This window comes from Arvicanthis niloticus, chromosome 2, assembly GCF_011762505.2.
Source record: "Arvicanthis niloticus isolate mArvNil1 chromosome 2, mArvNil1.pat.X, whole genome shotgun sequence".
NCBI classification, from domain to species: Eukaryota; Metazoa; Chordata; class Mammalia; order Rodentia; family Muridae; genus Arvicanthis; species Arvicanthis niloticus.
In genome coordinates, this window is record NC_047659.1 from 1,044,091 (window position 1) to 1,062,739 (window position 18,649).

General features: G+C 42.5%; 1 pseudogene; it reads right to left on the reverse strand.

The window, feature by feature from the left end:
- Positions 1 to 2,671: 2,671 nt before the first annotated feature.
- On the reverse strand, positions 2,672 to 3,735 carry LOC117703819 (max-interacting protein 1 pseudogene; annotated as a pseudogene).
- Between the last annotated feature and the right edge of the window lie 14,914 nt (positions 3,736 to 18,649).

An 18,649-nucleotide genomic window follows, 5' to 3' on the forward strand; every position in this document is an offset into this window, starting at 1 on the left:
GAGGCTTTGACCACTCTACAGAAAGTGGATGCACACTTGGCATCAGACATTCTGTTGGTCAATCAGAGAGTGGATTTGCTCCAAGCCCATGTAGAATAACTCACAAATGTGGTTCAAATGAGCTGCGTGTCAGCAACCCCACATCTATGTATTACACTTCTGAGATTTATGAATGATACATTTATTCAAAGCCATAACCTTTCTGCTTATTTACAAGGGAATTGGACTAGGGAGCTGGACCAGATGCAGCAGCAATTGCAGATCCGGATCTTGAGCCTTGATAGAACATGAGTGGACCCTGTTACCCCTGGTGATTTTACTTCTTGGCTTACCTCTGCCTTTTCTTTCTTTCTTAAAGGGTGGGGATAGGCCTGCTTGGTGCAGCCCTATGTTGTGGATTAGTGTTCATGTTATGGTTGGTCTGCAAGCTCAGAGCCCAACAAAAACGTGACAAGGTCGCTATCGCCCAAGCACTCGTAGCCTTGGAGCAAGGATCTTCCCCTGAAATTTAGCTATCTATGCTAAGAAAGTAACTGATGACTGAGACCCTCAGTCGATGCACCCCAAGGGTTCAGCCCATTGCACTGGGTCAATGAGAGGTCTAAGTCTAGCCAGCCCTTGCCTGAATAACTGTGGTACCTGAATATTTAGAGGTGTTTGTGAGTGGGTACTCGACAGGGAATGTTCCATGAGTGTGGATAGATTTCCTGAAAGTATGCCTGATTGCACAAAGGTTTGATACCAAAACCTCCTCTCCGCGCACAGATGGCCACCGGGCGCTCCAGAGTGGAGGCTCCCTTTCCCCGACAAAAAGGCATCAAGATGGGTATGGGAAGTATTACTCATTGCACGACGACAAGAGAAGAAACCCATTACAATATCTCATTTTGCACAGGGGATCAGGCCTCTGCTTTCCCTCACTGAGTTGGTACCGAGCTTGATAGGCAAAAGGCTGTTCCATCTTAATAAAATTGATAGGGGGAGATGTTAGGAGCCGCAGTGAGCGTGACAGCGTTCGACATTACAAGATGGCGCAGGCATCCTGTGCTCCCACAAGTAAACAACTAACTGGGCAGGTGCAAAAGGCAAAAGCACGCCAAAGTCACTGGCCATCCCGGGGCGTAATATGGGGTGATGAGTGAACAGCCAATCAGAAGTGAACACACCACTCTAGGGTGTATATAAGCAGTGCCTTTCCCAGGCTTGGTGTCTTTCCGCTTCTGCTGATACAAGAATAAAGCCTCATTGTAGTAACCACCCGAACACTGCCTCACGTGTCTCTTTCTCAGGCAAAGGGGACACGGAAGAGGCCGGGAATAGACCAACACATGTGTGTCATTAGCAACCAATCCTTCATCACGTGTCCTTTTGTTTGTTTGCTTCAGAGAAGTGTTCCTTCACAACTCTGCCTTAACCTTTTACCTGTGTCCACCTCAGCAAAATGTTCCTTCATGTGTTTGCTCCAGGAAAACACCATCCAACACAACTGACTTTCCAAAGAACCCTTAAGTTTCCACTTCAGTTTCCAGATTCTGTCTATTAATAATAAAGCTGCTATGAACATAGTTGAGCAAATGTACCTGTGGTATGCTGGGGCATCTTTTGGGTATATGCCCAGGAGTAGTATATCTGGGTCTTGATGTAGAACTGTTCCTAGTTTCTTGAAAAACAGCCAAATTCATTTCTCAGGTACTTGTACAAGTTTGCACTCCCACCAGAAATGGAGGAGAGTTCCCTTGCTCCACATAGTCACCAGCATGTGTTAGCACTTGAGTTTTTACCTTAGCCATTTTGATTCATGTAAGATGAAAGCTCGAGGTCATTTCAATTTTCATTTCCTTGATGACTGGGACAGCTAACATGCCTTTAAGTGCTTCTAAGCCATTGGAGAGTCCTTTGTTGAAAATTCTTTGATTAGCACTATACCTCATTTTTTTTATTCCACTATAAAAGACATCTATGTTTACTTATGGACAAGCTTTAAAAAGATGTCATTTTGGTTTTCAACACATACAAACAGTTATCAAAATCTCAAATAAAAACGCTGCAGTGGCTCAGACCTTGGCCTGCTATATTGCGTGCACAGCTCCTCAGATCCACCCACGTAGACACCGAGGCCCACGGAGCTTTTCCTCCTGTGATTCAGGCTGTCATGCATGGGCTGCCCCTACGTTGCCGAAGGGTGTTGGGCGAGCGGGTGGTTGGCTGCTCTAGTGCTAACAATGCAGGTAAGGTTAGCTGGCTTAGCATGGAATCCAACAGAAAGCTGAGCTGCATGGTGATCCCTTTCAAAAGGCTTCATGGGAGTCTCTCCTTTTGTAGAGCACGATATGAGCTTTTTAAAAACTCATTTTAAAAAAAAAAAAGAATTGATCATCCACAGGCTTCATGATAAACAGAGGCTGAGTTTTAATAGCTCTTTAGCTATCTAAGATTAATGCCTGATTATCCTGTCTTTTCCTTACTCTAAGTTTGATTTTGTTTCTAGGGCCAAGAAGCTCAGGAAGGGTTCATAACCCTATCCTTAAATGTCTGCTCAACACAGAGTGAGGAAACTAGAACAGGAGAATGAAGTCTCCATTGTCTCTTAAGTCAACCAAGTCAACTCAAGATAATCGCACGCGTGTTTGCCGCTGCTGTTAGAAACTGTATTCTTTCCAAATAGAGGAATATTTGTTCTACCGGGGAGGCTCTACCCCACTTTTTGTTAAGTATTTGCTTAAATACAGGTCTTCTGACCCTTTTGTTCGAGTATAGTTTTTAGTTTTAAGAGACTGCACCATGAACCCAATTTGAGAGATGGTATTGAATTGGCCCAGTGAGTGCTTCGCCCTGCACTGTTGTGTCATGCTGGGTTCTAGGACGTGAAGGAGAGTTTGACACTGGCACTGGAGTAACCCTCGTCACTCCCAATACTCTGCAGGCTACTGTGGTCGTCAATGTCACTGATGCTGGTGGTACTGATGCTGTCCACTTCTCCATGGGAGAACTCTGTGTCTTCAACATCCACTTCCATCTCCTCTCACTCTGAATCTGAATCTGAAGAGATGGTTGATCCAATGCTGTCCATTCGTATCCGCTCCATCTCCTGAGGACCCTGCAGCTGTTCCAGTCGCCGCTTTAAAAATCTCTGTTCTCGTACCAAGTTCTCAAGCTGGTGCTGGCTCTTCCTTTCAGCTTCTTCAAGTTTCTTGATGTGTGCTTTGGCTTTGTTGAGCAAACCGAGTGTCTTGTGCCTGGTGCAGTCTGGGCCCAGCGGGATCAGAACTTTTAAGCGTTCTAAACACAGGCGCAGGTGAGCTCGTCGGTTCTTTTCCAACTCATTGTGTGTAGATGGGTTGGCAGTGCTGGTGTTGCTGCTCCCGCTGCTGTTTCTGTGCCCGGCTCAACCTCTGTGGGGGCTTTGAATGCTGTAGCCGCTCGGCATGGAGGGGAATGATGAGGCGGAGCCATGTTCACACTTTTTGTTTTCTTTCTCGATCTGCTCCAGGTAGCTGGCTGCCTCGAGCAGAATCTGCACGTTCTGCAGAAAAGTGTTGATGTGCTTCTCCATCGAGTTCTTGCTGGTGTTGAAAATGTCCGAAAAGGGGCACCGGGGCTTGGCTCCCGCCAGCTCCTCGGGCTCCGCCGGGGGCTGGGGCGCGGCTGCGGCCGGGGGCATGGCCAGGGGCGCAACGGGGACCAGCCCGGCTCCCTCGCAGCGGCCTCCTTGCGCGGCCGCCCACGTTTGCCCATGGAGGCACGGGGGTCCGCCGAGCTGCTCCTGCTCCCGGGCTGTGCGGCGGGCCGAGCTGTGGGTCCCCTGGGACACCCGGCCTGCTGGAGTCTCTGAAGCACCGGGGCAAGGAGCCGGCCTGACTTCCCGAGCCTCACTGTGCGCGGTTGTGAGTGTGAGTGTGAGTGTGTGTCGCTCTCGCAGTGTGAGTCTGTGTGTCTATACCTCATTTTTAATTGAGTTATTTGGTTGGTTGGTGTCTAGTTTCTTGAGTTCTTTATATATTTTGGATATCAACCCTCTGTTGGATGGAGAATTGAGGATTGAGAATTTCCCAATCTGCAGTCTGCCATTTTTTCCTATTGATGGTGTCTTTTGCCTTACACAAGCTCTTCAGTTTCATAAAGTCCCATTTATTATTGTTAATCTTAGTGCCTGCGCTGTTGGTGTTCTGTTCAGGATGTTGTCACAGCACAGTGCCAATATTTTCAAGGCTATTTCCCCTACTTTCTCCTCTATCACACTTAGTGTATGTGATTTTATCTTGTGATCTTTGATCCACTTGGACTTGAGCTGGGTGATAGATACAGATCTATTTGTATCCTTCTATATATCAACATCCAGTTGGACCAGCACCATTTGTTGAAAATGCTTTATTTTTTCCATTATATAGTTTAGGCTGTTTTGTTAAAAATCAAGTGTTCATGGGTATATGGATTTTCTTCTGGGTCTTTGATTGAATTTCATTGATCAAAACTGGCTGTTTTATGCCAATATCATGTGGTTTTTAATACTATTCTCTGTAAAACTGTTGGGGTCTAGCCTCGACACAGGATGAGAGTTCTCAACTGGGAGCAGGGATATCTGGAAGGCACATAATAAATGTATACACACTACTTTTGAGGTACAAACTGACAGGCAATTTCTCTCTCTCTCTCTCTCTCTCTCTCTCTCTCTCTCTCTCTCACCTTGAGGCTGCACACACTCTGAATTCTCTTGTGCACTCTGCTTTTCTCCTGTGTGTGTTTTTCTTTTCTTGAACTCCCACACTGCTACATGTTGGGAGCCAACTTTTAGCAGAAAGTGGCTAGAAAGCAGCTATCCACATGCTATCCACACCATACATGCCTGCAAGGCGCACGTGGTATCTATGCCTGCAAGGCGCAAGGTGTTCCTGCTATCCATACCTGTAAGGGTTACATCATATCCACGTGCCTGTACATCTCTTCCCCTTATCTCCTCTCTCTCTCTCTCTCTCTCTCTCTCTCTCTCTCTCTCTCTCTCTTTCTCTCCCCTGACCCAAAGACCGGAGCAGCAGTTACAGCCGGGCAGTGGTGGCACACGCCTTTAATCCCAGCACTTGGGAGGCCAAGCCAGGCAGAGCAGAGCAGGTCGAAACATTTTTGTTATAGTAACTAACTATTCAGGCATTGTTAAGTCTTTTGTCTCTAGCCAGGCAGAGCGAGCAGGCCGCAACATTTTTGGCACCCAATGAGAGGCAGAGGGAATGAGAGACCCAGTGAGGGACGTTAGGAGAACGTTAGGATGTTAGGAATGAGAGACCCAGTTAGGATGTTAGAAGGATCTGTGGATTGCTGCAGGAATCTACCGCCTCGAGAAAGGTATAATGAAAATGGGGCAAGAAATAAGTCAGCCTGAACTTAACTCTCTGTTTTTGTTTTGTTGTTTGCTGCTCACGTGTGTTAATTGCCTGCTTTTGTTTCATTGTTTGAATGTTGTCTTTCATGTTCAAAATAAAAAGAAACGTATATATCCGAAATTAGAATCCAAAAAACAACCAAAGGTTGATGACAATTTGTCAGAGCCAGATTGTGCCGACCTAGAGGAAGAGGCAGTTAAATATTATGACCATGAAAGGCCCTCTCCCAGTGCACCTCCACTTCCAGAGGCTCCCATTGTCATGGAAGATTCTGTTATGTAATCTCCTCAGGGAGTAATCGGCACTGAAGATGTTAAGGACAAGAGCACCATGGAGTTGGAAGGGCAGGATGAAAATGATTTAGAAGACGATTTAGAAGATGCAGATACCCAGGAGGGAGATATGGAAAGTGAGCCATATAATGATGAAGAATTTGAGGGTTCTAAAGACAAACCAGATACCTCTTCTAACAAAAATAAAGATTCAATAACAATTGTTGAAATCTATCCCACAGCCAAGCACCAATTCCTAACATTATTAATGAAATTTTGTTATGCTTGTAGACAGGAGGCTAGCGTAACTGTCCTATGAGAGGCTCTACCCAGCAGTTGACTGGAACAAATAAAGATAACCACAGTAAAACATTGGACTGAGATCAGACACTCAAATGAAGAAGTTGGGGGAAGGATTGAAGGCTCTGAAGGGGACAGGAACTCTATAAGAAGACTAACAGAGTCAACTAACCTGGACCCTTGACAGTTCTCAGAGATTGCTCTTGGGTGTATTTTAAAGTGTGTTAACAGACTGGAGTTTGAGGGAGGGGCTTACCTGGTGTCCCTAGTGCCACCAAGCCTCCAGAAAAGCAGGCAGAATTGTGGAGGAAAAAATGGGGCACAGTGTATGGTGTAAAGTCTACCACTGTTGGGGGTACTTTAAGGAAAATTGGGCGACAGGCTTGAAGAGGTAGGAGCTTACCTGGTGTCCCTAGTGTCACCAAGCCTCCATAAAGGCAGGCAGAATTGTGGAAGAAAAATGGGGCACAGTGTATGGTGTGAAGTCTACCACTGTTGGGGGTACTTTCAGGAAAGTTGAGCGACAGGCTTGAAGAGGTAGGGGCTTACCTGATGTCCCTGGGTCTGTCAGGACTTTGGGAAAGCAAGCAGAGTTGTAGATGAGAAATGGAGCACAGGATATGGAGTACAGTTTACTACTGTTGGATGTTGAGGGTAAAGAGCTGGGGGTGGGGGAGTGTTACATGGTATTCCTGGTGAGAGCAGGCCTCCAGGAAAGTCAGAAAATGTATAGGGCAAGAAATGGAGCACTGGTTATAAGGTGCAATTTACCACTGTTGAGTGTACTTTCCTGGGGCTTGATATGGGAAGGGGCTTACTTGTTGTCCCTGGGGCCTGCAGACCTCCTGGAAAGCAGAGTAAGGACTTGGAATATGAGGTACAGTTTACTGCTGTTAGATGTGCTTTCAGGTGAGTTGGTGGGTAGAGGCTTGGGGATGAACCACTTACTTGGTGTCCCTGGTACAAGTGGGCCTCCAGGAAAGCAGGCAAAGTTATAGAGTGGTAACTGGAGCACAGGGCGTGGGGGTGCACTTTACCACTGCTGTGTATGCTTGCAGGGGAGTTGGTGGAACAGGGCTTAAAATCCCTATGAAAACTATATGTGCTCTTAACCAATAAGCTGTGTCTCCAGCTCCTCATTAATTATTTTAGAAGCTGTGTCCCCATAACTCTGATAGTTCAGTTATGAAATAAACACAGTTTGAAGAATAAGTGAGTCAGTACAATAGATGGACTGTATTTGAAGGGGGTGATGACTGACCCTCTGTGTCTCCTTGCAGTTTTTGAAGACAGTGCCTGTCACAATGATCCCACTTCTGGTTTATGCATTCCTTTTTTTAATGTTTCCAGTGATGCAGTTTGGTGAAGTTCATATGTGTCGTGAATTACTACAGATATTTAAGGCATTTCCTAATTGAATAAAAGCAGCCTGCTCTGGAGGTGCTCACCTACAGTCTCAGCACTTGGGAGACAGAGGTGGAAGGATCAAGAGTACAATGCATATTGAGTTTTATCAGATGCATATTGAGTTTTAGGCTAGCCTCAGCTACAGTAGCCTTCAAAAACAAACTACCATTTTAACAACTGAAGTACAAAACATTCTGTATTTTGTCAATCAATCAATGAAGGAAAATAACTTGGCAAAATTCTGAGTAAAAACTGTTGGAAATAGACTTTCTCATTTATGTTATTCCTACCGTGCAATGTTGCACTCTTTGTAGTATCACTGTGATACTATAAGTGAGTGTGTCACTTTTCCTGTGTTCATGTAATACAATGCAGAAAGGTCCAACTATTCTTACGGTTAAAAGGAAAACAGAAGATATGTGGATTTACAGGAAGAAATAAGGCCCTCTTTGGGGATGGCATGAACATCTCTGTGGAAGGATCTAATGAGGCTAAAAACAGAACCAGAACTGAAAGTGACTTGGCCAAGGTCCCTGGGTGTAACAACTTCCCCACTGTGGTGGAACCAGATATGTGAAAGGGATCCCAGCACAAATGGTTGTCTCTGCTGATCTGCAACCCTCCGATAGTGTCTTTACCTCTCCTTACACTTGTGTTAAGTGTCCATTATATTCGCCATCCCTGCTCAGTCAACTGTGTGTTCAATTCCTGATTACTCAATTATATATTATTACAAGAGTGTCAAATGCCATGAGGCAGCTCCAAATGGAACAAGTTGAAGAGCAACTGTAGGAGAGAGGAGTTTATATATTACATGGAATTTTCTGAGGCAGCTGCACAAAAGGGACATTTAATCACATAATTGAAGGTGGTGAAGGGAAAGAGACATGAATGAGTGAAATGGAAAACTACTCCAGGTGAAATGACAATTTCATGGGGCATGGAAAGTGCAGAGGTAGCCTAGATGTGACAGGAGGTGACTGGAAGGCAGGTGAAGCAGATGGCAGGGAAGGGAGGTGAAGATAGTCAGAAACCAGGTTACAGAGAAGACTGAGCACACAGTGGTGCTCTGTTGGTCACTCTGGCACTTTAGCTGTTTTTTGAACAAAAAGAAGACATGTTAAGAGTATTGGCACAGACAGAGTAATCAGCCCTTAATAATTCTGCATCACTAGATCTGTCAGATGATCCTATGCCAGAAGGCTGAAGATCAGATGCTCTAAGGTTTTGTAGTATAGGGACTGTCCAGGTGTTCAGAGGTCTCTATAAATTGGCTAAGTTTTAGAAGCTATGCTTTGTGCTTCCCATAATTTCATTTAACTCAATCATTCTGGATTTCTGACGGGGTTGAAGACTTATAATCTCATAGCCAATCCTGGCTATTTACTTTGAGAGAAAAGATTTGAGAGGATGTTTTTCAGCTGACATTCATTCTGAAGCCAAGAAAAAAGCCAGGTTCAGAACTAAGTCTTTTAGTTAAGAGGGATGACAGAGGTTCTGGTTAGACAACAAAATGATGGACTAGGTATTGGGTCTATCTTGTACCTTAGTGACACAAATTGGTATAGTTACATTCTAATTGTATTTTAAGAGAAAAGGTTTATTTTAACAGGAATGGTAATATGTAGGAGGAGCTAAGATGGGAGGGGTAAAGAGAGGAAGAGGAGGAGTAAGGAGAGGAGGAGCTGGGTAACAAGAGGTGGGAGAAAACATGGAGGTGTATGTTCACGTGTCTCCACCAGTCAAAGATAGTTGATATATCTAAGTTGGGTATTGGGTTACACTTCTGATTGTATGAGCATCTTGTAATTGAACATTACCAAACTTATAAAGCCTTTGATTAACATTTTAAAAAATTGTATAAAAGCAAAAAGGAGAAGGGAGGATGGGATAGAGGTTTTCTAGGGAGGGGAAATGGGGAAAGAAGATGGCATCTGAAATGTAAATAAAATATCCAATAAAAAAGAAAGTGAAAAAAGAGTATTAGCACACCTTTTGGCTGGGTCAGACACCTGGCTGGTCTGCTCTGTGATGACACCTTATCCTGAACCTTCCTAGAGCAACTGGTAAGAACCCTCCCCCACAACCCTATGCCCCAGAACCAAAACTAAGTGCCTGAGGCACTCTGTACCCATCACCCACCCAAACTCTGCCCCTCTGGAATACCACTCCCCTTCTGCCCCTTGCTTGGTCCTTTTGGCTGGGACAGACACCTAGCAGTCTGCTTGTGTGAAGACACCATATCCTGAACCATCTTAGAGCAGTAGAGGAACCACTGCACTCAGAGCAGCTGAGGAACCACTGCACTCAGAGCAGCAGGATTTCAGAGTCCCTGAGGAAGCCTGAGTCCCAGGAGCTCTTCCACCCAGGAGCTCAGGATCACAGGATCACAGAGACATCTGAACTCTGAGGAGTTCTGACACAAGCAAGATAACTGGAAAGACAGGCTCCAGTCAGAGACAGTGAATGCAGGTAGCACTAGAGTTAAGATGGTGAAAGGCAAGCGCAAGAATATAAGCAATAGAAACCAAAGTTACCTGGCATTATCAGAACCCAGTTCTCTTACGATAGCAAGTCCTAGACACCCCATCACACAAGAAAAGCATGATTTAGATTTAAAATTACTTCTCATGAGGATGATAGAGGACTTTAAGAAGGATATAAACAACTCCCTTAAAGAAAAACAGGAGAACACAGGTAAACAGGTAGAAGCCCTTAAAGAGGAAACACAAAAATCCCTTAAAGAATTGCAAGAAAACACACCAAACAGGTGAAGGAATTGAACAAAACCATCCAGGACCTAAAAATGAAAGTAGAAACAATAAAAAAAAAACTTCAAAGGGAAACTACCCTGGAGGTAGAAAACCTAGTAAAGAAATCAGGAGACATAGATGCAAGCATCACAGAATACAAGAGATAGAAGAGAGAATCTCAGGTGCAGAAGATAACATGGAAAATATTGACACATCAAAGAAAATGCAAAATGCAAAAAGCTCCTAACCCAAAACATCCAGGAAACACAGGATACAGTGAGAAGACCAAACCTAAGGATAATAGGTACAGAAGAGAGTGAAGATTCTCAACTTAAAGGGCCAGTAAATATCTTCAACAAAATTATAGAGGAAAACTTTCCTAACTTAAAGAAAGAGATGCCAATGAATATACAAGAAGCCTAAAGAACTTCAAATAGACTAGAACAGAAAAAAATATTCCTACTGTCACATAATAATCAAAATGTCAAATACACAAACCAAAGAAAAAATACTAAAAGCAGTAAGGGAAAAACGTCAACTAACATATAAAGGCGGAACTATCAGAATTACACTAGATTTCTCACCAGAGACTATATAAAAGCCAGAAGATCCTGAAGTGATATCATACAGACCCTAAGAGAACACATATGCCAGCCCAGACTACTATACCCAGCAAAAACTCTCAATCACTATAGATGGAGAAACCAAAATATTCCATGACAAAACCAAATTTACACAATGTTTTCCCACAAATCCAGCTCTACAAAAGATAGTAGGTGGAAAACTCCAAAACAAGGAGAGAAAGTACAACATAGAAAAAGCAAGAAAGTAATCATCCAACAAGCCCAAAAGAAGATAGCTATACAAACATAACTCCACCTTTAATAACTAAAATAACAGGAAGAAACAATTACTTTTCCTTAATATATCTTAACATCAATTGACTCGATTTCCCAATAAAAAGACATAGACTAACAGACTGGATATGTAAACAGGACCCAGAATTTTGCTGCATACAGAAAACACACCTCAGTGTCAAAGACAGACACTAGCTCAGAGTAAAGTAAAAGTAAAAAAAAGTAAAAACAAAACAAGTTTCCAAGAAAAGGGTCCCAAGAAACAAGCTGGAGTAGCCATTCTAATTTCAAATAAAATTGACTTTTAACCAAAAGTTAACAAAAAAAAAGTAAGAAAGGACACTTCATACTCATCAAAGAAAAAATCTAAGATGAACTCTCATTCTGAACATCTATGCTCCAAATGCAAGGGCAACCACATTCATAAAAGAAACTTTACTAAAACTCAAAGCACACATTGCACCTCACACAATAATAGTGGGGGATTTCAACACAACACCCCACTTTCAGCAATGGACAGATCATGGAAACAGAAACTAAACAGAGACACAGTGGAATTAACAGAATTTATGAACCGAATGGATTTAACAGATATCTATAGAACATTTCATCTTAAAACAAAAGAATATAACTTTTTGTCAACACCTCATGGTACTTTCTCCAAAATAGACCGTACAATTGGTCACAAAGCAGGCCTCAACAGATACAAAAATATTTAAATAATCCCTTGCACCCTATCAGATCACCATGAACTAAGGCTGGTCTTCAATAATAACAAAACAACGGAAAGCCCACATACACATGAAAACTGAACAATGCTCTACTCAATGATGACTTTGTCAAGGAAGAAATAAAGAAATTTAAAACTTTTTAGAATTTAATGAAAATGAAGGGTCATCATACGAAAACTTATGGGACACAATGAAAACAGTGCTAAGGGGAAAACTCATAGGTCTGGGTGCCTACAAAAAGAAACAGAAGAGAGCATATGCTAGCAACTTGACAATACACCTGAAAGCTGTAGAACAAAAAGAAGCAAATATGCCCCAGAGGAGTAGACAGTGGGAAATAATCAAACTAAGGGCTGAAATCAACCAAGCAGAAACAAAAAGAACTATACAAATGATCAACAAAACCAGGAGCTGAGAAAATCAACAATATAGACAAACCCTTAGCCAGACTAACCAGAAATCACAGAAACATTCTCCAAATTTATAAAATTAGACCTTAAAAGGGAGACATAACAACAGAAACTGAGGAAATTCAAAAGGTCATCAGATCGTACTACAAAAGCTTACACTCAATAAAACTGGAAAATCTGGATGAAATGGACAATTTTCTAGACAGATACTGGGTACCAAAGTTAAATCAGGAGCAGATAAACCATCTGAACAGTCCCATGACCCCTAAAGAAATTGCAGCAGTCATTAAAAGTCTCCTAAACAAAAACAAGCCCAGGACCAGATGGTTTTAGTGCAGAATTCTATCAGACCTTCAAGGGAAACTTAATACCAGTTCTCTTCAAAATATTCCACAAAATAGAAACAGAAGGAACACTACCCAATTCATTCAATGAAGCCACACTAACACTCATATCTAAACCTCACAAAGCTCCAACAAAGAAAGAGAACTACAGACCAATCTCTCTTCTGAATATTGATGCAAAAATACTCAATAAAATTCTCTCAAACAGAATTCAAGAACACATCAAAACAATCATCCATCATGATCAAGTAGGCTTTATCCCAGGAATGCAGGGATGGTTCCCTATTTAGAAATCCATCAATGTAATCCACTATATAAGCAAACTCAAAGAAAAAAAAACACATGGTCATCTCACTAGATGCTGAGAAAACATTTGACAAAATTCAACATCCCTTCATGTTAAAAGTCTTGGAAAGATCAGGAATTCATGGCCCATACCTGAACATAGTAAAAGCAATATACAGCAAACCAATAGCCAACATCAAACTAAATGGAGAGAAACTTGAAGCAATCCCACTAAATCAGAGACAAGACAAGGCTGCCCACTCTCTTCCTATCTAGTCAATATAGTACTGTAAGTTCTAGCCAGAGCAATTAGACAACAAAAGGAAGTCAAAGGGATACAAATAGGAAAGAAAGAAGTCAAAATTTTACTATTTGCAGATGATATGATTGTATAATTAGCTGACCCCAAAACTTCCAATAGAGGCCTCCTAAACCTGGTAAACAACTTTAGCAAAGTGGCTGGTTACAAAATCAACTCAAAGAAATCCATAGCCTTCCTCTACTAGAAAGATAAACAGGCAGAGAAACAAATTAGGGAATAACACCATTCACAATAGTCACAAATAATATAAAATACCTTGGTGTGAATCTAACCAAGCAAGTGAAAGGCCTGTATGAAAAGAACTTCAAGTCTCTGAAGAAAAAAATCAAAGAAGATCTCAGAAGATGGAAAGATCTCCCATGCTCATGGATTGGCAGGATTAATTGAGTAAAAATGGCCATCTTGCCAAAAGAAATCTGCAGATTCAGTGTAATCACCATTAAAATCCCAACTCAATTCTTCACAGAGTTAGAAAAAGAAATTCTCAAATTCATTTGGAATAACAAAAAAAAACAGGATATCAAAAACTATTTTCAACAATAAAAGAATTGAATGAATCACCATCCCTGACCTCAAGCTGTACTACAGAGCAATAGTGATAAAAACTGCATGATATTGGTACAGAGACAGGCAATGGAATAGAATTGAAGACCCAGAAATGAACCCACACACCTATGGTCACTTGATCTTTGACAAAGGAGCTAAAACTGTCCAGTGAAAAAAATGACAGCATTTTCAACAAATGGAGGACAAAATGTAGAAGAATGCAAATTGATCTATTCTTATCTCCTTGTACAAAGCTCAAGTCCAAGTGGATAAAGAATCTTCACATAAAACCAGATACACTGAAACTAACAGAAGAGAAGGTGGGGAAGACCCTCGAATATCTAGGCACAGGGGGGGAGTTCCTGAACAGAACAACAATGGTTTATGCTCTAAGATCAAGAATTGGCAAATGGGACCTCATAAAATTGCAAAGTTTCTGTAAGGTAAAGGACGCTGTCAATAGAACAAAATTTCAACCAACAGATTGGGAAAAGATCTTTACCAATGCCATATTCAATAGAGGGCTAATATCCAATATATACAAAGAACTCAAGAAATTAGACTCCAGACAGTCAAATAACCCTATTGAAACTGGGGTACAGAGCTAAACAAAGAATTCTCAACTGAGGAAACTCGAATGGTCGAGAAGCACCTAAAGAAATGTTCAACATCCTTAGTCATCAGGGAAATGCAAATCAAAACAACCCTGAGATACCGGTAACCTCAAACTAGTCAGAATGGCTAAGATCAAAAGCTCAGGTGATAGTAGATTTTGGCAAGGATGTAAAGAAATAAGAACACTCTTCCATTATTGGTGGGATTGCAAGATGGTGCAATCACTCAGGAAATCAGTCTGCTGGTTCCTCATAAAATTGGACATAGCATTACCTGAGGACCTAGCTATACCACCCCTGGGCATATACCCAGAAGGTGCTTCAACATGTAATAAGGACACATGCTTCACTATGTTCATAGCAACCTTATTTATAATAGCCAGAAGCTAGAAAGAACCCAGATGTTCTTCAACAAAGAAATCTATATAAAAATGTGGTATATTTATACAATGGAGTATTACTCAGCTATTAAAAACAATTAATTTGAGAAATTCATAGGTAAATGGATGGAACTAAAAAATATCATCCTGAGTGAGGTAACCCAATCACAAAAAAACACACATGGTATTCACTCACTGATAATTGGATATTATCCCAGAAGCTCAAAATACCCAAGATTCAACTCACAGACCACTCATGAAGAAGAAAAACCAAGTGTGTGTGCTTCAGTCCTTCTTAGAAGGAGTAACAAAATACTCAAGGGAGCATATATGGAGACAAAGTGTGGGACAGAAACTGAAGGATGGGGCCATCTGGAGACTATTCCACCTGGATATCCATCCCATGTGCAGTCACCAAAGGTAGATGCTGATGTGGATGTCAGGAAGTGCATGCTGACAAGAGCCTGATATAGCTGTCTCCTTAGAGGTCTGCCAGAGTCTGATGTATTCAGAGGCAGATGCTCACAGCTAACCATTGATTTGATCAAGGGGTTCCCAATGGAGGAGTTAGAGAAAAGACTGAAGGAGCTGAAAGGGTTTGTGGCCCCATGGGGAGAGCAACAATACCAACCAACCAGAGCTCTCAGGGTCTAAACCACCAGCCTCAGGACACATAGGGAGGGATCCATGACTCTGAAGACCCCCATACTTGGGAGACCCTTCTTCAAGTCTCAGGAAATCACTACCACCCAAAGATCACAAGAAACCATACCTGGATGCAATCAGCAGAGGCTTTATTAGGGAAATTGGCTGGTGGTCAAACACAAGCTCTCTCTCTGAAGAGCAAGGTTTGGCCTAGAGTGATGGGTAAGGGGTCTTTTAAAGAGCAAAACCACAAACCAGGGGAGTGGGGAGGGGGTGAGGGGTTGCCAAGGATATATAACATAAGAATAGCGAAACATTCCAGAGAAACCCACCCTGAAAGGTTAATAGCCATGTCACTGTGTTCCACCCTGTCATTTACCAACTATTTCAGATTAACTATCTTCACTTCTTCCAGCTATAGCCCCACCTAGGTGGCAGCATCTTTATCTGTAGTCAGGAATGTGTCTTCCTGCCTTGGGCCTCTCCCACCCATAGGTGGGCCTACTGCCTGAGGCTTGAGGAATGTAATTCATCCAGCAAGTGTCCTGGGGGGCCTGAAAGCTTATTTTCAGTTCCACGTTCTGGGACCTGCATTTTTCTGCCCAGGTCTAAGGGCAAAGAAATCTACACATATTTCATAAAATGTCCTTCATAATTTTTCACTCTACAGCTCCAGCTGTATATGTAGGGGAGAATGGCCTTGTCGGGCATAGGTGGGAGAGGAGATTCTTGGTCCCATGAAAGCTGGACACTGAGTGTGGGGGAAATCAAAGATGGGGAGGTAGGAGTGAGGGGTGGGTTGGGGCACATCCTCATAGAAGCAGGAGTAGGGGGGATGGGACAAGGGGTTCCTAGGGTGGCAAGAATGGGGTAAGGGGATAACATCTGAAATGTAAACAAAATATCCAATAAAAAGAGTATTGGCACATGTGTAATATACATCAGTGTCTTGGGGGCACAGACAAGTGCAGTGGATTGAATGAAAATAAGAGTCAGAGATGAAATTAGTGAAATGGAGATTAAAACAAAGAGCAAGAATCAATGAAACAAACCCTTCTTTCTCTGAAAATATAGCGGGGTTAGGATTTCCTTAGGCAAACCTAGAAACAGACAAAAGACACATACACACACACATACAGAGAGAGGGAGAGAAAGAGAGAGAACTCATGAAATCAGAGATGATGTGAGAATAAAATTTTCAAACCCCATATTAGAACAATTATAAAAACTCATGGTCAGCAAAAGACCACCTACACTATGATAAAAATAGTTATAATGACAACATCCAGACCTACCAGGGACAGGATGACCGAAAATAAAGGGACATGCCCCAGACAAGTCCAAACATGCCCAAGTGAGTAATGGGCCATCTGGTGTTTTTTACTCTCCCACCCTCCTGGGAGGTCTGAGGTTTCATGGTCACAAAGACATGCAAGGACGTGTCCGGACACATACTGACACGTAGTTAAAAATAACCAGACATCCTGCCAACTCAATATCCTGCCTGTATGCCTAAAATTGCTGATGTTTGAAATATCCAATCATATGTAACCACGCCAAATTCCCCTGCCTTCCCCAACCCCTGCCCATAAATATCCTCAGCTTTCTGGGTTCTGGGTCGAACTTGCTTTCTCCTGCATGAGATACAGTTCGATCCAAGGGCCCTGGCTATTAAACCACCTCTGCTTTTGCATCAAGAAAGTCTTCGTGTGTCATTGGGTGCTCGCTTATCTGGACTTGAGTGGGGGTCCCCCTGCGGGGGTCTTTCAATGAGACTGGAGCATTACAGCAGAAAGAAATCAAATTCAGAGAATCACTAAGAAGAAACATCAACACCTTGGACTCAAAACCTTGAAAAATGTACCTTCTGAGTGACCTTTTCTAACAACAGATTTCTGTTCTCAGAACTTCACCTTCAAATATCTCAAGTGTCTCCACCCATGAGGTGGATGCTGTCTCTGGGAAGAGCCCATATCTCCTGATAATCCATTCCTCTGTTGTCTATATAGTCACACTAACTTCTGCCTGGGTGTGGTCTCTGAAACTGTCTCACATTCTTATCCTCGGACTTCAAAGAGTTCTTCATGCCACCAAAGCCAGGCCACATGCCTGGAGTCTCAGCTGTGAATGCTAGACCAGCTGGCACCTAGTAGTCAGCAAAGAAAACTAGAGACATTGAAAAGCATTGTTCAACTTACACAGTCACTCTCCAGTCCCTTCAGGGATCTTGGTTCCCTGTCCATAGACTATTACACAAAATGTTGTTACAGTCTCCTATGGGATAAGCCTCAGATGCCCCATAAGAGTCGAGATTCATTCTTTCTGATTGCTTTTTTATACTGTAGAGTGAAAAATTATAAAGGCCATTTTATGAAATATGTGTAGATTTTTCGCCTTACAGAACGCGGAACTGAAAATAAGATTTCAGGCCTTCACATTCCAGGTGAAGGACACTTGCTGGATTACATTCCTCAAGCCTCTTCCACCTATGGGTGGGAGAGGCCCAAGGCAGGAAGGCATTCCTGACTACAGATAAAGATGCTGCCACCTAGGTGGGGCTATAGCCAGAAGATAGTTAATCTGAAATAGTTGGTAAATGGCAGGATAGGACACAATAACATGGAAAAAAAACACATTTTTGAAAAGAATGAGTGTGCAGTGATTTTCACATGACTCTAGATCATTTGGGCTAGATTCTTCTGAAATGTTCCACTGTTCTTGGTTACCCCTCCCTTGGTCTTCCCAGTGCTATGTTCAAAATTTGTAAAACAACCAATCATGTGTAAGCGCACGAAAATGCAACCATTCATGTGTAAGCGCGCGAAAATGCCTTCCTCCCCTCACCCCATGCTATAAAAGACCCTTTAACCCACCACTCGGGGCCAAAACCCTGCTCTTGGAGCTAAAGAGCTTGTCGTTTTGACCGCCAGCTTACTTCCCTAATAAAGCCTCTGTTGATTGCATCCAGGTATGGTTTCTTGTGATCTTTGGGTGGTCACGATTTCCGGAGGCTTAAGGAAGGGTCTCCCGAGTATGGGGTTCTTCAATACTTTCCAAAAAAAGCTTTTATTGATCCAGGTATATACATGTAAAATACATTGCATCAGCCAAAAAATTTCTGTTTACAGAGAAGTTCTGTTCTTTAGGTACAAAAGTTGGATCCTCGTGGAATTGAATTGTGCAAACGTGATATGTAGACTCAGCTTTGAGAGTATAGCTGGAGGAGGTCAGTCATTTCTCTGTGATCCTGAGCAGCTACTGAATCTAATTCCACCACTACCATGGTTTGTGCTTACACTCTGGGACCAGACACACAGCTGTGATTGCACCAGAAGAAGAGATAATGTGCCCTCTATATCACCACAACTTAGTCAACAAAATAAGGAAACTAATAAATTAGCTACACAT